The 23,957-nt window shown below is 39.3% G+C and overlaps 1 protein-coding gene across 3 annotated transcripts in view; it reads left to right on the top strand.

Annotated features, from left to right (window-relative positions):
- Nucleotides 1-879: 879 nt before the first annotated feature.
- brinp1 (bone morphogenetic protein/retinoic acid inducible neural-specific 1) overlaps nt 880-23,957 on the top strand; it is a 178,636-nt gene continuing 155,558 nt past the window's right edge. For all 3 annotated transcript variants that reach the window (XM_061799798.1, XM_061799797.1, XM_061799799.1), the window contains exon 1: nt 880-1,248. The gene's annotated coding sequence lies outside the window, so the exon portion shown is untranslated. The remainder of the gene's footprint in view (nt 1,249-23,957) is intronic.

Consider the following 23,957-nt stretch of genomic DNA (forward strand, 5'->3'; position numbering starts at 1 on the left):
AGCTTCTCACCCTTGCTAGCTAACTGACTTAATAGTAGTCTTAGGCACAACCTTTATCGAGCTGATTTTTGCAAACAAAATACTTTTATGTTGATCTTCTGTGAGTCGCATTCGAGCCCTTCTGTTTGTGCTGCCTAACAAGAGGAAGCGCTGAGTGAACATGAAGACTACTATGTTAGCTTCTTGCAATAGCGAGTGGCTAACCTTATAGAAATCTCAGTCAGTGTTTATTGACCAATTTTTTTTTTTTTTTTACTCCATCTGTTTGAGCTTTTTGACAAGAGAGCGCACCGAGTGAAGATGTAGACTGCTACGGTCAACTTTGCGTGTTAGCTGCAAGCTAGTTAGCCTGATAGGACTTTGATTGGCATTTGGAATCCATCTGTTTGTGCTCTTTGACAAAAAAAAGAACACTGAGTAAAGATGTAACTAACCATCCGATTGGTCAGCAGCCAAATGGACATCAAAATGCTGATCAAAAGGTGTTCTTAGTTGTTATTATGTGTGTGTGTGATATGTTTTTAAATTAGATCAATTTTTAAACCTCTGTGACAGTGTTAAAAATGGACTGGCCAACCTATTTTTAACACTTTTACATTCCACAGATTATTCCAAATATAATTGATATCAATGATTTTTTTTCTTGGTCCATCTTTAGTAGGACATTCCTTACTATATCTATATATATATATATATATATATATATATATAAGGTTCTTGTCCTCATCCACCATAAGCACACAACCATCCCCTCGGTTACCTCATCCGGCCCGCACCCCCCACGCCCCCTCCTCCTTTGCCGTCTGCATGGACCCTCCCCCTTTTTTCTCGCAGCATAACCTCCTCTCCCTCCCTCCCACCCTCCACCTCACACGCACATGCACACACACGCACACGCCTTCTCCAACCGCAAAGCCCGGAACGACAGAGAGACCCAGCGAGTCCCACACACGCGCACTCAGAGAGCGCCTTCCTGACGGACTTTCTTCTCCTTCCTCTCATCCTGTGTGCACTGTAGCGATCGAGCCTGGATTTCCTCCCCCCGAGCATGAAAAGGATTGCCAGGATTGCCAAATTAGCCGCAATCCAGCAGCAGCAACAGCAGCAGCAGAAGAAGCAGAAGAAGCAGCAGCAGAAGCAGCAGCAGAAGAAGCATCGCCGTCGCCGAGCACCGGATGCTCCAGCAGAAGTTGTTAGCTGCGCAAGTCACACGGGGGGCCGAGACTCGGAGGGGAGCGTCTGATTAAGGTGAGTGCTGCGGGCGCGTGTGTGCGTGCGCGCTCCCTGTATGCAAGCCTATTTCCCTGGTCAACATTGTTGTTGTGGAGTACATTGAGTGTTGATGTTTGAGACATTTTATGCAAGTGACTTGATTGCATCCAGGATGGATTTCCATTCCCCACACGTGTGCCACATCTCTGTTATTGGATATGGAACAAGCATGCTTCCTGTAAACCATGGTGAAATCATATCTGCTGGTTGTGTGTGTGTGTGTTATATTAAAAAAATAAAAATAAATATATATATGTATATATATATATATATATATATACATATACATACGCACACACACATATATACTTGTGTGTGTCAGCAATAGAGTCTAAATGGTACATTCTGGTGTGTGTATAATCTTGTGTGAGTGAGCACCAAGTTTCAAAACGTCTCAGCATGTACTCAAAACAGAACAAGGACATTTCTTATCAATACACAGTCCTAGTTCAGGATGATTGTTAAAGGTCTGGGGTTTTTCCATTAAAAAAAAAAGAAAAAGAAAAAGAAAAAAATCCATCTAAAAATTAAAAACGAAATCTTTTTTTTTTTTTTAAATGATAAACAAAACAAAACAACACAGCGGAGCTATAACCTGGTGTATCATCAGAAAGTTGTCTCACTCAAAAGTTTACCTTAAGTGTGCTGTTCCACTAGCTCACTGCGAGGGGAGCTCATGCTCTTTTCCACTAAAGGTGTCTTCTGGCCCAAGGCGAGATGGATGCCAATGATCCCCCGATATCAACTAGAATCGGGTTCTGTTGGGAAAAATGGGTCCCCGGAGCGATTCCAGACTTGAGTTGCCCCCCCCACATCCGCCCCGCTTCCTTTTCGTGTCACAAGAGACGGCATTATATTTACAGGAGAGTAAATACATCCTGTGATTGTTTGGCCTCTCTCCATCTGAAAACCCTCTGCCTTACAGTTACAATGCCTTGTTCGATTTGGTGGCCTTTTCAATTGCAAACTGCCATAATTGTGTTCACAAGTATTCAAACATCATGAAAATACCAGCAATAGCTTGAGGCTGTATTTGTGTCATGGCTTTTAGATGACCCAATGTAGATTTTGTTTCTTTCAAGGAATGTTGTCAGTGCTGGTCAATGGAAATTTTGCAGCAGAGTGTGCAAATTCAAGCTTAAAACTAAATATAAATTAAAGCTGTGAGCGCCGATGATCGGTCCTTCGTGGCTCCTTTTTCCTGGCAAAAGCTTGAAATGATCATCACATTTTGACGCTGATTTGGGCAACTCCCTCATCGGAGTCAATCAAAGTAGGTGCCTCGAATTCGCTCGAAATGGCTGCTTCAAACCAAAATGGCCAACTTTGCTTCCTGTTGAATGTCAGGCATTGGGTCCTTGAGACTTTCTTGTGCGTAAACATATCTAATGGACTTCATGTCGACATGTGAAGCTGGCTTCCGGGCTAATTAAAACCAAAATAAATATCATGGGGGTCACTTGCCATTGAAGAAGTTGACGTGGATCTTCTCTGCGTGGCGTCTCTCAGCTTCCACACTAGTTCTAATCAATATATGGCCATGTGGCAGCGACTTATTTAAGTTATGGGGATTCTACAAAATGATCAAACTTTCAGGCCACACTTAACCCTCATTAAATGGACAAATTATTTAGTCGGAATTTGGTGAAGTACGAGCTCTGGAATTCTCCCAAAATGGCTGCTTTAAACTAACTATTCAATTATTGGCATAGATCAGTGAACTGCTTTTTTTAGGCAAATCCTCGAAATGATGGTCAAATTTTGACGTCATGCTACGCTCCCATTAGATCGCATAGGTAAATAAGCTTCATAATTTATTGTCAGCCATGCCTACTTCCAATTGGGGATCATTTGGCTGAATTACCTAGTACATTGGATCTTGAGCATTTTAAAGCAGGTAATACCTCAAAAAAATACTTAGCTCTCCGAGTACCACCATCATGACCAACATCAACACATAGTAACATAGGAAGCCCAAGTGTTCATCAAAAGTGAGGCAGCAATGTTATTCCTAAAATTTATATTTAATTATATTGTAGGGCATTGTATCATCATCCACAATTTGGACATTAAACATGTGTTTAAATATAGGAAAATAAAAACTTTACTTAAGTAATGATTCCATTAAAATGTATTGCCACATCAATTCAATAATTCTTACCTAAATTTTCAAAAACAAATTGTTCTAAAAGATTAAATTCAAATGTATATTACTAAAATGTTAAATACAGCCAAACTGTATTTTACACTGTACTGAATTAAAAAAAACAAAAAAAAACTTTAACTGCTGTAACATTATGCACAGTTTAATTAAATGATTTTTCACATACCAGTGGAGGTAATACCGCACTTTGAAAATCACTGCCTTGTACAAGCCATAAAATTTGCCTAAATTGGCTGCTTCAACCAAAAATGTCAGCCTTCCTATTTAATTCCAGGTGTGGGACATTTTATGACATGCAACAAATTTCCTATCAATTGGTAAACAGGTTTTCGCGGGTTTATTTCCAGTGGGCACTAGTACTAAGTGAGTTTCTTAGTTATATATATATATATATATATATATATATATAATTGTTTTAATATTTGTGAGCTTTCTGAGATTTGAGCCCTCCCAGAGGGTAATTTTTCTTTGATTTATAATGACGGTGATTTATAACAACACCACCAAAGAAGGTCTTTGCACTGGCTTGTGCTCATGCCCTCATGTCCCTTGGTGGTGGACAGGGGTAAAAGGTGAACTGTTTGCAGCTGCATTGGACCAGAAGGCTGCCGTTGTCCCGAGAGGCTCTGACAAAAAATTGGAGGCAAAACAACAGGGTCACATAATGACATGCAACAACTGAAAAAAAGCTGCTGAGTCAAAGAAGCCATGTCACCTAGAGTTAAGCCCTGCATTACTCATACCCTGGCCTAATTTTGATCTTTCTTTAGATGGAAAAAATAGTGCCTTCAAAGACTGTGTTTTGACAGATTCATTGAATAATTATAGCTATTTTCCTTATTAATGAATAGTAGGGGCGACTGGTTAGCACATCTAACTCACAGTTCTGAGGAACGGGGTTCAAATCCTGGCCCCGCCTGTGTTGAGTTTGCATGTTCTCCCCGTGCCTGCGTGGGTTTTCTCTGGCTACTTCGGTTTCCTCCCACATTCAAAAAACATGTGTGGTAGGTTGATTGAAGACTCTAAATTGCCCGTGAGTGTGAATGGTTGTTTGTTTGTATGTGCCCTGCAATTGGCTGGCAACCAGTTCAGGGTGTACCCCGCATCTCGGTTGCTGAGATAGGCTCCAGCACGCTCGCGGCCCTAGTGAGGATAAGCGGTACAGAAAATGGATGGATGGATGGATGAATAGTAGGACATTGCATATTTGCTGTGGGTAGAACACAGGTCATAGTTGGCAAAAAGTCTCTCTTTAAATTGTCATTTTTTTGTCATAGGCCAAACAATTCACCATTTTAAGGGCTTTCCCATACATAAAAACTTTTTGTAGGTGTGTTCATCCTTTAAAGTGAGAATACATTTGGCAGCTCAAGAATCCACTTTCACTTTGCAATGTGAGATTTGGTGGGCTTGTCTATCATGAGTAGAGTCAAGAAGAAGTGTGAAGAATCCATATCCCAAAAAGACGCAGGAAGTCTGCCATTTTGGCTTGAAGTGTCCTTCAGAGACAGACTTGTCCTGCAGGTTTTGGCCGATTGCCACCAAATTTGAAATAGGTGCAATACACAGATGGGTGATGCTAATTTCCAAAGTCTTTGACATTGTGAGGGGGAAGTTTGGTAATGCACCACAAAGACTTAAAAGACACAAGTTGCATTTTTGCCTGACTCGGTTATATTTGAGTCTTTTTTTTCTCGAAATGAGAATAAATATTTTTTCAAAATTGCGTTTATTTTAAAAATAATAAACATGATTTTCAACAGACCGTGTTGACAACTTTGCCAGAGGCTCTCAAAGTTCAATGTACAGTAAAAGCACATCTATTAGAGGCAGCATATTCAATGGGGGGGGGGGGGGGGGCGTTTATTTGTACAATTATGAGAAAATGTAGCAGTGATTCATATTTAAGCTATTTCATATACTGCATAAACATAATAAGTAGAATATGCATGATAGAGGCAAGGAGTTTAAGTGGGAGGTAAAATGTTAAATATATAATTTTTCATCTTTATGTTTATCATTTTTGAACTTGTATTTGAAAAAGTATTATTATTTATTTATTTATTTATTTTAATTCGACAGCAGCAATAGTTTTGATTATCGCTAACAAAACCTTTGCGTTGGTTCTCGTGTTGTGAGCCGCCAGACGATTTGAGACATAAAAACCTCACTTGAACTAAACATTTGGCCAGCGTATGAATAATTTTAGGACGTGAAAAATCTCAGTCTGGTAGTTAATTGCAGCTATGCACGCTATTCAAGTAAAAAGGCTGTTTGAAAACTGAAGTTTGTGCCGAGCCTTCTGGGACCCCAGGCAGGCGCAGGAAATGATCACAATAGAGATGTTTTATTTTTATAAATTTTTTAAACTTCCGCGGCGCACAATTACTCCTCTGAAGAATTGGATATGGTCCCTCTCTCTCTTTCACTTTCTGCAGCTATATCGTTGTTCATTTTTCCTTTAAAGTAGGCAACACGTCTTACAGAGCAGCATTTGCATTCGTTACAGCGGCCCCAAAAACCCGAAATGAAGAGTGAACTTGCAATAGAAATAATTGCACTTTGTTACGATTTCCTGCAAAGGATATCGATTCAGGCGGCACGGTGGCCGACTGTTTAGAGCGTCAGCCTCACAGTTCTGAGGACCTGGGTTCAATCCCCGGCCCCGCCTGTTTGGAGTTTGCATGTTCTCCCCGTGCCTGCGTGGGTTTTCTCCGGGCACTCCGGTTTCCTCCCACATCCCAAAAACATGCATGAATTGGAGACTCTAAATTGCTCGTAGGTGTGAATGTGAGTGCGAATGGTTGTTTGTTTGTATGTGTGATTGGCTGGGAACCAGTTTAGGGTGTACCCCGCCTCCTGCCCGATGATAGCTGGGATAGGCTCCAGCACGCCCGCGACCCTAGTGAGGAGAAGCGGCTCAGAAAATGGACGGATGGATGGATATCGATTCAAAAGCCTTTTTTCTTATATATACATGAGCAGTGGCAGTCCATGTTTGAATGGCAAACCTGTTCGAGACCCCCCCCCACCCTCCCTTTGGCTACGAATTAAGTGTTTATTGTGAACATACTGTAGGTGTTGTTTGTTGTTACCCTGTAGTAGTATTATTATTTGTGTGTGTGTGTGTTTTTGTCGTTCCCTCGTAGTGGTAGTAGTTGTCTGTGTGTTTTACATGTGTTGTGTGTCATTTTGCTTGCACTGTGTGCATTCTGTTTAGTGACCACCTTGTTTGTTTTTACAGCAGGGTAGAAAACAGGTACAAAAAAATAACAGCATTTGTGGATCACATCCATTCTGGTCACATGCTCACTCAGCAATAGAAAATCAGACAAAATCATTTCATACTCTTCCTACAAGAAAAAAAATTACAAAGTGAATTGGAGATTAAAATCAACACCTTACAGAAGAATATGCAATAAATCTGACGGACCTACTTAGGAACCAACCCAAAAAGAACAGCGTTCCTGCTACAACAGTTAAGATGCACTACTTTTGAGCACAATAATAAATCAGGAACATTTCTCGCAAACCAACTTCAATGTAACAAAAACAAACAAACACTACAACCATACAAGATTCAAATGGCAAACTTACTAAATCGCCAAAAGATATTAATGATATATTTCACAACAACTACAGTATCTTATATGCATCTCATAATAAGCCTGATTAACTTCAGAAAGTAAAGAGTTTTTAGACGCCCCATTAACCCTCGTGGAATTGCATAAGGCCTTAAACTATATGCCAACAGGGAGAGCTTCAGGCAATGATGGATTTCCCACAGAGTTTTTAAAAAAAAATTCTGGTCTATACTAGAACCACTATTTTTTGGCTTTAACCCAACAGAATAGAAAAAAAATTCTCCTGTCGATAATACATTGTGAGCAACAGGTTTTATTTAAGGACGGAGCTCCACTAACAATATCAGGTGACTGATAAACCTAATAAGTATGTCTCAGCGTAATAATCTAAAAACAATTATCTTGACACTAGATGCAGAAAAAGCTTTAGACAAAGTTAACTGGTCTATTTTTCTTTTCTTTTTTTTTGCAGTACTTTACAAATTTGGTTTCGGTGATTCATATGTTCACTGGATCGCAACATTATACAACTCACCCAAAGCAACTATTACCACAAATGGGGTCACATCACAATGTTTCACTTTACAAAGAGAAACTAGACAAGGTTTCCCACTCTCACTCCTGCTATTCGCACTATTTATTGAATCACTGGCAATAGCGATACAGCAGAACACTAGTATTAAAGGTATCTGCACTCCTGTGTCAGAACACAAAATGATATCCTTCATTTACAATAACCCAAGTCATCACTTCAAACAGTTTTTAACCTCATTAAGACATTTTCACAATTATCAGAATATGCTATCAATTGGTTAAAATCAACAATACTCCCAATAACAACTAACTCATGGAATCCTGCGGACCAAAATCCAAACTTTCCTATTCCGACAGGGAATATCAAATATCTAGGCATTAATATCCCAGCAAAACTTACAGCGTTAAATAATGTAAATCACGTACCTTTACTAGAAATTTCTTTTGATGATTTAAAACATTGGAACAGCCTATCTCACTTTTAGGATGCATAGTTATGGTAAAAATGAAAACGTTACCTCAAAATAGCTATTTATTTTCAGTGATTCATTCAGACCCACGTTAAAATGGTTCCAAATGCTAGACTCTGCCATTTTAAAATTTTACTCTAAAAATAAGAAAAATAGAATTAGCCTATCTACCCTTCAGAAAGGTAAAACAGAAGGGGGACTTGACGCACCCAAATTCAAACACTATTTCTTAGCTAGCCAAATAAAGTACTTCATTAAGTGGTTACAGCCAAATGTTGAACAACAATCTTGGCTGAAACTAGAACAGATAGACTGCAATAGCACCAAACTTTCAGACCTCCCATTTAGCACAAGTCTCAAACGCCATAATTGTTTTAATAATCCGATTATTGCAGCCACTTTATCATCTTGGTGGAAAAGTCCAGAAACCACACAATCTCAGTCAGCACCATATTATTCCTCCCCAATCTGGCACAATCCCGATTTTGAGATTAACAAAATACTTCTTTTTCTGCAGCACGTAGGAAAAAAGTGGAATTGACGGTCACTTATCATTTATTCCAAAATAATGTATTCATATCATGTGAAAGCTCATTCCAAGAATTGCAAATTAGAGGTAGTAACTTCCTTCGATACTATAAAGTAAGAATAACAATCCTAAAAAAATTCTCAACGCAGGTGAATACTTTAGAACTACCCGTTTTTGTTCCGAAAATACTGTAGTGAACTACTCCCACAAAACAATAAACTCCTTTCACAAGTATACAAATTAATCTCAAGTACAAATTCAATACAATTACCAATCACAAAATGGGGAAAAGACCTCTCAGTGTCTACTGAAAATGATTACTGATTACTGATAAATACATTCTCATTGAAAAACTCCATAGATCACACATTACGCAATAGAGTATGCATAAAATGGGCTATTCAAAATCAAACATATGCACTCACTGAAGTGACAATGCTCCAGACACTTATTTTCATGCTCTTTGGCATTCTAGCCCTGTACAGCGCTTCTGGTAACTAATTACACAGAAACTGCCAGCTTTTTTGGAAGCCAAGTTAATGATTATTTGCTAAAAACAATCAAGTTTATCAGTTTGAACATTAAATATCTTGTCTTTGGAGTATATTCAATTAAATATAGTTTGAACATGATTTGCAAATCATTGTATTCTGTTTTTATTTATGTTTAGCACAACGTCCCAACTTCATTGGAATTGGGGTTGTAAGATATGAACTCACAGGTTCGCGCCCCAGCAATGCCGAACTGTGCTGCCGCACATTTCGCACATGGCAGGTACAGCCACACTGTGCGTGTCTTGAGTTAGGTATTGCCATTTACAGTGGACATCAATTCAAAAGCTGTTTTCTTCTATATACTATACATGAGTCTTGATGCTAAAAATTGCATATCATTCATTACAGTGGACAGGATTTCAAAAGCCGTATTATTGTATATGCAAGAGTCTTGATGTCAAAGATCAGCATCCGTCGCGATAATGGATGCAAAATGTGTGCAATGCGTTTAACAGTACAATATCCAAATATACATGTACAGTATGTGATTATGTGAACACGTTAAACTTTAAAAACATGAAGTAGTGCATAGTATTGTGAAACTGCATTTTTTTAATTGGGTAAAACTAGCCAAACAATCAAGAGGAATGATAATGCTTATTCAATTAATGGAAATGCAACACCTTCTAGACTTGATCATTATCCAGTTGAATTTTATAATCCCAAACTAGTCTAATTGGCTGCTCCATTTACCTGATATGGGCCACAAGACTTTGGGTATTAGGTTAAACCTTCGCTTATTAATTATATGATTGGATATACCCTATTTATACAGTATATAGCCCTTAGTTGCAATCACAATTTCAAATGTAGAAAGATTTAGGAGGTTGTAATTTGGCTTTGATTATACGAGTGATTCACTGATATCAACTCACTTGCCAATTAATTAGGGATGTAAAAATAATTCCATTAATCCTCCCTTCATGAGGCTTTTAATCATTTTTTCCCTTTAATGAAATGTTTCCAGAAAGGTGTGTGGTTATTTTAATTCTTACTTTGGGAACTGTAATTAGCTGGTGAGCTTGAACTGAATTATCTGAAATACAGTTGCTGATCTACTACTTGTTCTCAAGATAAATATCCGGATTTTCACAGAAATCACCCTTCTTAGCTTTAAGTATCTGCGTATTAATATTTCACATAAGCTCTCATAACGCCTCACAGAAAACGAAACAAAACACTATACTGTTGTTAAATTAAAAATGAGATTTCCAGAGATGGAGAACCAAAATGGTTTTGGTGCGCCATAGTTAATCATTATCTGTCACAGCTCGTCCACAGGTGAGCCCAAACGAACGACTTGGGAGACAGAAATGAGAATGGGAGAGGATTTATTGTCAGCCTCAAGAGGCGCTGATGTTTGCAGGTGACGAGAGAGGAAGAGGCTGTAATCAAGTCAGCTCTCCCTTCGAGGACAAAGTCACTATATGGTGTGATACTGTATGCCTCATATGGAATTGAGTGATATGATCCAGTATTATTCATTGACAGATTGATAGATAAAACCTTTCCAACTGTAGCTATAGTAATTCATTAGATTGGGATATATTTGTCCTGTATGCTACTACTTATTATTCGGACGAGGGTCCGAATAATGACAATACGATATTATTGTAATATTTTGTCAATCCTGATATCCTCACTCTTTGGCAAGTAACTTTAAAGGCGATAAATGCATTAAAACCTATGGAGGCAGCAGTTCACACTATACTGTGTGTATGTGGCACATAGGCACCCCCACACTGCCACCGCATTGACAGCTTCACTGAGCACTTCATGGAACACGAGTGTTTGTCGTTTACTCGAGGCATGTTGAGAGAGGCCGCAGTTAAAAATCTGCCACAGCGTAAATGAAATGACAATGAAATCCGTCATTTACGTGAGCAGCTCTCTCAATGGGGGTGCCATTAGCACATCTGGAGGTGAACTTTAGAGCTTAGTAACCACATCCAACCTGTGGGGAACATTGATTGGATACCAATTAATGCACATTTGTGGTCAGCGGATGTTACTTCCTGGCCTGTTGCTATGGTTGCACCGGCCACACTTACCACACATCGCTACATTAATTTCAATGTTATCATTCAATGTAAATCTGCCTATTAAGCATTAGTAATGCGGAAAAAGATCGACTTTAACGTCTTGGATCCACTGATGCACTTTTTCATTATTTTGCATGTAAATGAAAATGCTTGTGTTTACAAGGCAAACATCACCTGAGGGCTCTGGCATAACTGCACTTAAACAAGACTTGCCTCAGGGTGAGGAATGTTATTAAAAGCTAAACAAAAAACTAAATAAATAATAGTTGTTTTATTTATTCTCGCTGATTTACCCACTCTTATACCTTAACTAAACTTGTAAAAAACATCTCATGTTGAAGAAAACATTCGAGGACTAATTTGGTTTTCTGATATCAACTGAAAAAAAAGAACAGCTGACACAATTGATACTATTCTTCAGTGGGTGAAGAACAGATTGTTGCATTATTGACAAATTACAATTTAAAAATACTGACAACATCACTAACAGAATACATTTTAAACACTCTATCTAAATATTGCTAATACAACAGTATTAACATGTATAACATGTTATACATGCTATAACATGCTTTCATTTCAGAAATACGGATAAAAATCTGCTTTGTGTCTGCAATCCGTTGTTAAGGTAGAACAATTAGGAGTTTAACCAAAACCTGAAAAATATGCCTCTAAAGTAAACAAAAAATAAAAAATTGGTGTTCAAACTATCAGCAATGAATGACGGTCATCAAATCTAAAGACAAGCAAATCAACCAAAGTTTTGACATACAACACATCCTAATTTCAGCAATACTAATAAAAAGCTGCAGTGTCTGTAGTCACCGTCAAAGGGTGAGTAGTTTTATGTAAAAAAAAAAAAATATATATATCCATCCATCCATTTTCTGAGCCGCTTCTCCTCACTAGGGTCGCGGGCGTGCTGGAGCCTATCCCAGCTGTCATCGGGCAGGAGGCGGGGTACACCCTGAACTGGTTGCCAGCCAATCGCAGGGCACATAGGAACAAACAACCATTCACACTCACAGTCATGCCTACGGGCAATTTAGAGTCTCCAATTCTAAATATATATATATATATATATACCGTATTTTCACGACCATAAGGTGCACCGTATTAAAAGGTGCAGTCTCAGTTATGGGGTCTATTTCTGTATTTAACACATACATAAGGCGCACCGTATTATTGGGCGCAGGCATGGTAAACCATACGCTAGCTTAAAACATACGGTAGCATGCATGCACCCTAAAACAATGTTTTTAAAAAGGCAGCGGGAGCAAAACTGAGTTCGGTTGTACTTTAATGAAGTATTTAATGTACTCACGTTATTTTTTGATCAAACCTCATCCACAAATCCATCAAAGTCCTCAAAGTTCTCCATCAAACATGCCGGGTTCCCTCTCGTCATTGTCGGAGTCAGTCTCGTTGCCGTGCGGCTCCTCAGAAATGATGCCGGCTTTCGCGAAAGCTCGGACAACACTCAAAGCAGATATCTTAGCCCAGGCATCCACAATCTATTCACATATGGTGGCGTAACTCGCTCGGCGCTTCGTCTTCTTGATTTGGCAAAGCTCGTTTTCCTGCTTCCTCCATTAGCGAACCATGGATTTGTTGATCTTGAATTCTCTTGAATTTGATTCCCATGTTCCTCCGCGTAACTGATAGCTTGCAGTTTAAACTGTGCTTCGTAAGCGAGTCTATTCGTAGGTGCCATTTTCGGGGGTTCTTAGCCAAACCGATGTTGTTTTGCACAATGCACATACCGGCGCCATCTACCTACTGGGGCGTGCCTTTAGCGTCCTCTTTCACGCGCACCCTCCCCCCTTTAACGTCCGCATGCTGTCCTCAGTCACGTCCGCCTTTTTAAGTGCGCCTTATGGTCGTGAAAATACGGTATACGGTATATATATATATATATATATATATATATATATATATATATATATATATATATATATATATATATATATATATATATATATGTAACATATTTGTAATATTTGTAACATATACTTACAATATACTGTAAAATATAGTATGAATGGTGAATTGGTAGTGACCGTGTTTGCCACAAAGTTCAAAGTTCTGGGTTCAAATCTCAGCTCTAGCTTTCAAAGAGTGCATGTTGGGTCTTCCTCCGACATTCCAAAAACATGCTTGTTAGGTTAATTGAAGACTAAATTGTCAAGAGGTGTGAGTGTGAAGGCTTATTTGTCTATGCACCATGCGATTGGCTGGAAATGAGTCCAGGGTGTACCCTGCCTCTCGCCCAAAGTCAGCTGGGATTGACTCCAGCTCACACATGACCCTAATGAGGACAAGGAAAATGTGTTCCATCTACATAATTTAAAACTGAAAAAAAGTTGTTTTACTTACAGGAATGAGAGTGAGGTCAGCTGTCAGCATGTTTCTGCGTAAAAAAGGATCCGGCATTGAATATTTAGCTACGGAACTTGAGGCTGAAGCAGGAGAAACGCAATGAATTAAAAATATGGTGCAGCAACATTACGACACAGGTTTAGGACTTAATGCAAGATTATAAACACATTTTTAAGTCTCACTGAGCCCTTAATTTTGAAACGGCCCCCTGCTGAACTCCCTTTTCTGACCATGAAGATCTTCTGCGCCAAGGTTAGAGTGTCAAACTGGGAATATGATTTGAGACGGCTGCTCATTCTCAGTTGTGTTTTTCGAAGGTCCAGGTTTTTTTTCCACATGGATCACCCTCTCCTCAATGCACTCAGGGAGCTGCAAGTGTTAATGTCATGTATTCCGTATTACCAATGTGTGTTGTTGTGATTTGATCATGTGTACCAGAAATTGCAGTCATCTTTTGGTTCCGGGTCTTGGTATAGAGCTAGTGGCAACTGAGTGCTGTGTTCTGGATAAAGTGACACAAAAATAGCCGTCAAAATGGTTAAAATGAAGAGTCATGCATTTGCACAGGCTCTTAGGGAAGTGCGAAAAAAAAACCAACTCTTGAATAAATGAACATGTTTCTACAAAAGCTCAGAGCACGGCTACTGTTGGCTCAGCTATTTGAGACTTTCAAAGTATGAAGAAGATGAAGTAGACATTATCATGCAAATGCCAGCTGTACTTGACTGCTTGCCTTGGTTCCACTTCAAAGTACAATAAACCCCTGAAATTCGCAAGGGATAGGGACCAAACCCTGCTGTGAATAGCAACAAAAAAAGCCTCCAGAAATTGACCCTCCTTCCCAAAAATGCAAAAATAAATAGTTTAAATTGAAAATATACCACAAACTATAATCTCCCAAAGACGTTGTCATTTCACAATATTACCCTTAAGAATAAATGGATTATATTTTGATTTTGAAAAAATGCACTGGAAGTGCGAGTGTAGAAGTACCAGTTGTCAAGCAATAACGGAATCCCTGTCATTTGTTAGCTTGAGCTTTTTGATGGCCACTCAGCAGAGCGAAAACATACAAATGCGGCAAAGACTCTCCATAACTTTCACTAACAACCCAGGCTAAACCTGGCTCCTCCCTGATATGCAAAGATCTCAGAACAGTCGAAATATATCACATGCACATACTTCGTTTTTAACACCAATTTTCCTTTTAGCTAGAGCCTTGGCGGCATCTTGTGGCATCTTAGGACATTGCAGAAAGAGCAAAAACAAGAATAGATTACATTTTCAGCAAATAGCTAAGGATGGGTTCCCAGGGGGAAAAAAACGCAAATAAGTGAATTTGTGAATAGCGAGCCACGAATAGGGGCGGTTCACTGCAGTACAACATGAAACCCACACCACATTGAAGGCATCACAGCGGAACAGTGAAGGAAAGCTCGAGTCGACTGTAATTTTTTTCTCAGTCAGGAGACATATTTTTCAGGCACGGTGCAGTAAAGTGGAGACTTTGGCATACAATACTGACATTTCCAGAGCTAATAAGCTATCGAACAGAGGAGCTAATTTACATAATGCCACCTACCATGTCCAAGACAAATGCTAAGCAGCGCGAAAGTGTCTACAAAGATTAGCATTAGCTAACAGTTGTTGACATGGGAGCAGAGAATATTTGTTTGGCGATGTGTCCGCTGCATGCGCCACATATACTGATCCACTACACTAATAGAAGAGCGTAATTTGGTGGCTTGATGATGAAGTGTTGCTGAAAATACAAGCCATACTTTTAGTCTTTATGGCAGCTAATTTTTCCTTCTTCACACTCTGAGCTGCCACAGCGGCTCATTTACATGACATACATATGACCAACCCCTTGAAACAGTTCAGTAAGGCTAAAACAATTAAATAAATAAGTGTAAGGTGTGGCTCTGGTCCTTGGTGTGTTTTGACAAAAGCATATCACAGACATGTTACCTGAAACTATTTTAAATTTAAAAAATGGATACGTCTTCTTTAAATCGCAATGAATTCATCAATTCGTTTTTTGATTGACTTGACAAATGAAGGATATTTAGTCAATTGCTCATTCATACTGAATAGCACGTACAACCATGATGTGTTAGGCACAATCCATCCATCCATTTTCTATAGTGCTTATCCTCATGAAGGTCACAGCGGGTAAGCTGGAGCCATGTCAGCTAACCTTCGGCAAGAGGTGAGGTACATCTTGTACTGGCTGCCAACAAATCACAGGGCACATATAGTCAAAGAACCGATTTTCCCATTCAAATTCACACCTATGGACATGGGTCATTTTGTTGTCATTCGATTAATACGAGTAAAGACATTTGTTTAAAAAAAAAAAAAAAAGAAATTCTAATTTTGCTATTTTCTTTTATGCCACCTTTATACAGTATAGTATACCATCCATTTTCTGAGCCGCTTCTCCTCACTAGGGTCGCGGGCATGGAGCCTATCCCAGCTGTCATCGGGCAGGAGGCGGGGTACACCCTGAACTGGTTGCCAGCCAATCGCAGGGCACATGCAAACAAACAACCATTCACACTCACATGCACACCTACGGGCAATTTAGAGTCTCCAATTCATGCATGTTTATGGGATGTGGGAGGAAACCGGAGTGCCTGGAGAAAACCCACGCAGGCACGGGGAGAACATGCAAACTCCACAGAGGCGGGGCCGGGGATTGAACCCCGGTCCTCAGAACTGTGAGGCTGACACTCTAACCAGTCGACCACTGTGCCGCCAGTATAGTATACATATTTTTTTTAATAACAGTCATATTTGAAGTCCTATTTTCAAAAAGTTATTGATGATTTTAAATTTTAGGCCATAATATTAAAGACAATCAAGAGATAAACACACTAATTTTCAGTCCAATGCAAATGTAATCTGATTAATTAATTTCTTAAACTTGCATGGGAAAAATCCTCAACAATGATAACTTTTATTATTGAAGAACAACTTTATTCAATATTAAAACAAAATCCGCAGTGAACTTAAAGGCTAAACTTTCCCAATTGGTGGTAAAACTTTTATTCTGAACAACTGACAAAGTAATTGGGTAACTTAGCTATGCCAACTAGAAATACATTGATTAAAGAACACCCACCCTTTGGAATGTACAAAGTTCTGCATTAATATTATCCGACTTAAATTCTGCCACAGCTTTGTTGATAGAACCCATTGACAGAGCAAATGGTGGTTGACCACTGAAATACACTTCTCGCATAATGGTAAAGACAAAAGTGCAGAACGGTAAAGATATAAACAGTTCCATAAAAAAACATGTACGTTGCACAATTTACATGTGTTGCCCTTCAAACTCTGTAGATACAAGTGCATGGATGATGCTAACTATTCATTAAACACATAGCACTTTTGTCTTTATACAATCATAACAAAGGTAAAGACATACAATAGTTCTGCCACGGTCACAAATTGATACATACTTCAGAAACAACACCTTTTACAGTATTTTGTTGTCTGCTATTTTGTCACCGCAAAATTTTTGCGGTGACAAAATCGCAAGGACCATTTGTAAAAGAACCAAAAAAAAAGGAACTCTTCAGACACTAAAAGGCCTTTTTGTTAGGTTTCATGGAAGACAAGATCAAGCTATAGAAGAAAAATGTAATGCATATAATGCATTTTAATGCATATAATGAAATTTCATTTGGGACGCATAACGGTTAAGACATTTTGACTTTAAAAATGTGAAAAATATCAGAATTATTTTTTTCTTGGAAACAAATAGGCTATTACCTTTTGAATGATAACAACTGCCAATTATTCAAACACTCATATCTGTAAAATTAATAGATTTTGAAAATGAAATTCACTGGGGATATGTCTTTACCGTTATGGATGAAATACCCAGAGAAAGTCGGAAGACCGGCGTCGAGTTTCGAACCCTCAACCACTCGGGCACTGTCCTGCCCACGTAGAGTCCAAAAGAGCCTAAGTGGAGAATGAATGAGAATTCACACTAAAGGCAGCTCATTATGTTTCTTTGTTGAAAACCTCTTGACACTGGGGTGCGGTGCAAGCACAAGGCCGCCTCATGCTGTCGGACACCACTCACATTGGGGTTCCATCCGGGGCGACCACTAAAAAACAATCGCAGTGGTCCACTCTTGGCAATGCATCGCACACGTGTAGCACTTAGCATAAAGATAGAAAAAAAAATGAACGGCTGTGCTTTGTTGTGCAGCCACTGCGGGTTATACAATATTGTCAGAATGTCCAGGCAGGAGCTGTACTGAATGTTCAGAGGCGTGTAGTATCGGCGAGATTTGTTGCAGAGCGAGCTCCTTTTTGTGAGCGGCGGCCCGGCTCAGGAACGGCGAGGTCTCACTTCAAAAGAGTCGGCAGTTGGAAGGTGAATAAAAAAGCCGGTCAATTGGCCCTGAATTCCCTCAACTAAACTGCAATATCAGCACTGCCAAGGAAGCAGCCGGCTAGGACCATTTACAGCTTAAATCACTCGGCCCTGCACATTGACACGGAAGCCAGGCGGAGGGGGAGGAAGGAGGAAGTGGGCTGGTTTTATCAGTAATTATAGGAATGCTATTTTCTCCCGTCAGGAAGGGAAGTAGCCATTCTTTAATCTTGACACACAGTCATCATGTAGCACACCTATTACAGGTCCGAGGTGTTTGAATTGTATTTCGGGGGAAATTGAGGTGACAGAGATGGAGAGTGTTGGGGGATACATGAGCCTGAGGGCGGAAATGGAAGTTGACAAAGGATAAAAGTTAAATGCAATTATTTTACTTCAAAACCCCAATGGTTTTGTGCAATGACTTTTAAGGGGAACATATGGGACCGCTCTGGCGCATTCATTCTAAAATCCCAGAAGTGGGCTGTGAGCAACTAGACACAAATAAATGATGAATGGAGGCCATGCTTTTCCCCAATAAAATCTTAATGAAGTACAAACTATGAATTTTATCTCGACCTTTAATGAGTTAACTGCTGCGCTCATGTGAATGACGTTGCCAACCAAAACAGCCTGTAAACAGATGAATTTAAATATGGAGTCTTACCAAATGCTCCTGCATGTTCCTCCTCAGTTGTGTCTAATTGTAAATATAAGATTTTTCTGTGCACTTCGCAAATGTAACTATATCCATTTAGCATTATTCCTCAAAATTGTGCACTCTTTGAATCGACACCATGCCACAATCATTTGTCAGGTGTGTCGTCTCTTGAAAAATAAACACCTCCCTCAAATAGGTAATTTCCTTTTCCCATCAGATGGGATAAAAAAAAAAGGATAATACGTGTAAGTATGTCAATTAATTGACACTATTACTCACACATGGACATCAAAGAGTTAACTGCTACACCTATTGTTGCTAATCAAAACGGCAGCACCAACATTAATAGCATTAACGTTCTAATATTCTGACGTGATCATTCCGCAATCATGTATGTCCATGTGTAGACTGCCAAATGTTGTACCAAATTACCTACACCGTTTCACAGAAATTGTCTGCAAAGTATAAAAGATGATCTTTCATTATGTAAGTATGGCATGCTTAAGCCTCGATTAATATTCCAGCAGACTCAGACATGCCCACGTTGAGACTTATTGCATGTTGTAAACAAGTTTCCGGAGCAGTATTAAAGACCATCTTACATTAAGTGAAGACTTGTTGTGCCCCATTTCTCTGCAATAGTCCTTTTAATTCCCCTTTAAACTCCACTTTTATTTGGCATAAAGTGTAATATGCTGGTAATATTGTTCAATATTGCTCGAAGAGTGCCTATTCCTTGTGTAGAAACATGCAACATTTTTCCTGACATGAAATTGCAAGGCTTTCATGTTTCACTCCCATGGGCTGACTTTGAACAATAATAAAACACAATCAAGACAAAAAAGAATTGTGTTTTGCTTTTGGGATGTTTGCACATTACAAATCAACCGATGGCAATAAAGTCAAGACTGGTGTGTGTGTGTGTGTGTGTGTGTGTGTGTGTTCCAATATCTCTTTTGATTTCAACCAGGCAAGAAACTTGAGCACTTTTCTCCACAAAATAACTAATTTAAGTTGTTGAATATGAATAGAACCCCTAGCACAACCTGCCAGTCTTCTTCTCCTAATTTTAGCATATAACACAAGCGGAGCCTTTTCAATCATCTTATATGTTGTTTGTTCCTTGGAGAAAAGAGGAGACAGACACATAGATTCGTAGTGTCAGAACTAAGAATAAAGATACACAAATCAACCCATTTTTTTTAAAATCTAAAATGTCATTTTAGCACACAAACCCTGCACAGCACCCAAGCGTTTCTGAATCAGACGGTAGAAATTGTTTGTATTTCTGTCAGATTTCAGGTTGACTGCTGACTTGCTAATGATGTGCACTTGACAACAAAAAAGCTAAGCAATTAGCTGTTATATATATGAAATTACAGATACTTTCCCCCAATCTGCAGTAGAGTAAATCATGTTTATAGTATTTTGTTGATTATTTAATCTGTTTTGGTGTAAACTGCATGTTTCATCTTTGTTAGTTCACTGATGGTGTATGGATGCACACATACTGTATACATGCTATAGATCTACAGTGTGGATTCCCAACAATCAATTCTTAGAGAGCGGCCAGTACATATTGACATGCAACCACAAGGAGCTCAAGCGCATTATATTCCCACAGTTGCTGCGAGGGCAGCCTGTGCTGATGGAGCCACTATTGTTTGTGGTAATGACAAAGAAAAAGCGGTCCAGGTGAAGCTTAGTGGTGCTGTATCGTGTTCGCGCAACGTGCAGACTCAGCATGCCGCCACGTCTCCCATGTAGGGCACAGAAAAGGCAGCACAGCACAATCGAGCAGTCGTTAGCAGAGAAAAAAAATGCGCACTTTGCTGCACAACAATCCTGATCATGTTAAGGCTAAAAATAAATCCAGTCAGGACGAGGCTTGCAAAATTACAGGAATTTTCATAGCATGAGCAACTTGCATCTTGAAACACGTCATCTCACTTCACATCACAAAAACCCTCACTGAAAGCACATTGCATTTATTGAAAATAATTGTCTGTTCATAGAAAGAAATACAAACGTAGATTAAAGTACAGTAAACAGCCGCTATTCGGGAATAGGGGCCGAGCCCTGCCGCGGATCACGCAAAAATGTAATTGACATACTGTCACTAAAAATGTTGAGAATTGCCTAGATTTATAGATTGAACTGTAACTATACCACACACTTTGGTGCCAAAAACACTTTAATATCATTTCCAACTATCTAACTACTACAACTATTTCCTTTAAAATTATTGGATAACAGATTATGTGATTTGGGAAAAAATGCACATGCGGCAAACACGCTCTGCAACTTAGAGGTCTATCAGACACGTAATGGAGAGGGAACAATAACTATAATCAATTTGTGTACTTGATTGACATTTAAGTAATTGTATTTCTGATTTTGTGTTGAACGGAACCTTTAATGTCACCCCGTAACGTGGGTACACACATACCAGGAATCGGGCTGAATTTGACCAATTTTCTCCACTTCCGATTAGTCGCCAAAGGCACGATTGTAGGATAGTTCTGAAAGATCCTGAGTGATTTTCTTGCGGTGTGGGGTGTGTTTAGAGTGTCATTTTCTCCACAATCGCTTGGCCGCCAAACATAGATGTGAAGCCTGTTCAATATTTACAATCACAAATCCTTGTGTGTATGGTCAACACAAAGTTGGGCCCACATTGCGTGATTATGACGTGAAACATTAACGATAGTCAATTAGGAAGCTTGCGCTTTTGCTGGACACAAATAGGGGAGCAGCTGTTTGTTTTGAGTGTTTGCATAACATGTTTCACAAGACCACCATAAAACAGCTAAGGAAGAGATCGCAACTGCATTGTAGTTAAGCAAGACGAGCTACAGTTGGGGAGGAGGATCACGATTGTTGATGGAGCTATTGTTACGTGTGTGGTGTGCTGTGTTGTGTACTAAAAACATGCTTGGCGATGTTTTTTTTTGTGGCTGGTCTCTCATGTTTAAAAAATTGGTTTTGAGGTTAAAAACAGATGTTTGTAACCTGCCATTTAAAGTTCTATGGTTACCAACCCACCAGTCACCCCTTCGTCAACACTGTTACCGTTCTGTAGTTAATCCTTCAGATGCTCACTGAGCTGAAGTCTCATACGATTTATTGATTTCTCTAATGATGACAGTTTGAAGTCCAAATTGCACAACTGCTTGGTTGTAAATGTACATCTGTCGTTTATGTGTGTACAGGACCGCCTCGATTTACAAAGGTCGCGATATACGTCAGTTCAAGATTATAATGGGTATGCAATGAGCTAGTTTGCGCAGCGGCATAAGAATACATCCTCTCGCTCAGTGACTGCCGTACTTACTGTTTTTGCATTTGTTTCAATGGTCCCATATTTTGGCTCTTTAGATCGCCATAGAGTGACTCTCGAACATGTACTTAGTATAAAATTGTCATTAAAAAAAACCAAAAACACCTTGCTTTTGTCATACCAGTGTCCAGAAAAGGTCCCTCTGACAGCTACTTCTGTTTGATCCAGTTTTGTATCCGCTTTGTCCATATTTGGTTAAGACCGCCCCCTTTCCTCTGTTTGGTTGCTCCTGTGTTGAAAAGCCACTTGTGAGAGCACATGTGTTCGTTATGTTGACAGCGTTGGCTCGGGAGCAGAGAGATCGGAGGAGATCTGCGCTAGTGAAGTATATAAGCTCGAGAAATTCGAAAGAGCTGATTTCTGGCCTCTTGGCAGAAAAATGTCTGCACACACACACGTTTCACATGTTTACTCAGACAATATTACATCCCAAATACTAAAAAAAAGTTGGATTGGCAAAATACGGAACCTTTAATGCATTGTAATATTTATGTCCTTTTCAATGTTTTACTCTAATTACAACTTAACTACTGCTGTAGTGTAGGTTAGTCATAGTATAGTACTCTGATGTGTACAAATTCACTTGCGCCGCTGTAGGAACGATCTCAGTCGTAAACCAAGAACCCCCTGAAAATATATTTATATTCTTCTGACACGTCCAGTGAGCTGTGTAATTTGGCAGCAGAATGATAAGGAGTTGAGGAGTTTTTCCAGTTTACTTTAAGGAGCTTAAATATAAATAACACTTCTTTTAAACTGCACTGGAGTGGAACTGCAAGTTGGTCACGAGTCATTCAGTCAAGCATTTCGGCGAGTTTGGAAATGATCAGAAAATCGCATTGTTGCTCATTGCGAGGGTGGACACACATCTCATTTCGCGGCGACGTGGCGGCTAGCACTTGCTTCCATGTCCATCTTGGAAAGGAAGGAGGTGAGAAATTAAACCACGAACCCTGTGGCAAATGTCTTTGAGCTGCAAAAAAAAAAAAAAAAAAAGACAGCTTGAAGGGGGCGTGGGGGGAATACTGTGGCATTCGGAGAATTTCAAAGGCAGGAGGTCAAGAGCACTCTATTTCCAATCTTACCACGCTGAATGGCTGCTCTAACCTGTATCAAGAGGGCATTTCTTGCTATGGGTAACCTCACAAGGAAGAGCAGGTGAAATAGGGTGCAGAAATAAAGGATTTCTTCATGGTATATGGAGCTACGCAGTCTATATCTACGTGCCTATCTCCGCCTTATGCAACTTCTCAAAGACTAGATGGAGAATGGAGTGCACATTTGCGGACTGACGTGCCAGCGTTACCATCTGGGAACGAGACAATGGAAGTAGGTCGGAAAAAGGTTGCGTTCCCTCTATCACATCGATTTGCAGTCAAGTAGAGAAGTAAACTGCTTACAGTGAGTCAGCGTCGCTTTTTATACGGGGACAAATCTTTCTATCAGGAAGAATCCTTCTTTCCAATTCCAATAGAACTGCAGTGGCAGCATGCATTTCTTTTTGCTGTTAGGTTGAAAAAGGATTCATACTGAGGTCAAATTAAATTTAATTTGCGTTTGTTTATGTGGAAGAAATTGTTATCAATCAATTTCATAGTTTTTTTCCTACATTTTTGGAACTTAATCATATCCTGTATAACTTAACTATTCTAGAACATTTTAACAAACTTTGAATTTTGATACATTGCAGATTCATTCTTGTATTTAGAAATGGTATGAATAATTCTGGACAAAAAAAATTGTTTTTTTAACATTCTTAACTATCAATACAAGTAGACTTTACCCACTGCAGAATGCAACTCTAACACTAAAATACAATAAAACTACTCATGCTTTGAAGATGCCTGTCAAGCACCTCAGGAAACAGGAAAGCGGCATTATTGTCTGTGCAAAAAATGCTAAAGAAAAAGCTTGTTCAGACGATAATGTCTTGAGTTATGTTTCATACGGTAGCTGTTCAACTTCCAAACTTCGTTTTGACATTTGAGGGATGTTATTCCAGAAAATGTAATTTTGGGGCATATTTGATAGT

This window comes from Phyllopteryx taeniolatus, chromosome 15 (assembly GCF_024500385.1).
Source record: "Phyllopteryx taeniolatus isolate TA_2022b chromosome 15, UOR_Ptae_1.2, whole genome shotgun sequence".
NCBI lineage: Eukaryota > Metazoa > Chordata > Actinopteri > Syngnathiformes > Syngnathidae > Phyllopteryx > Phyllopteryx taeniolatus.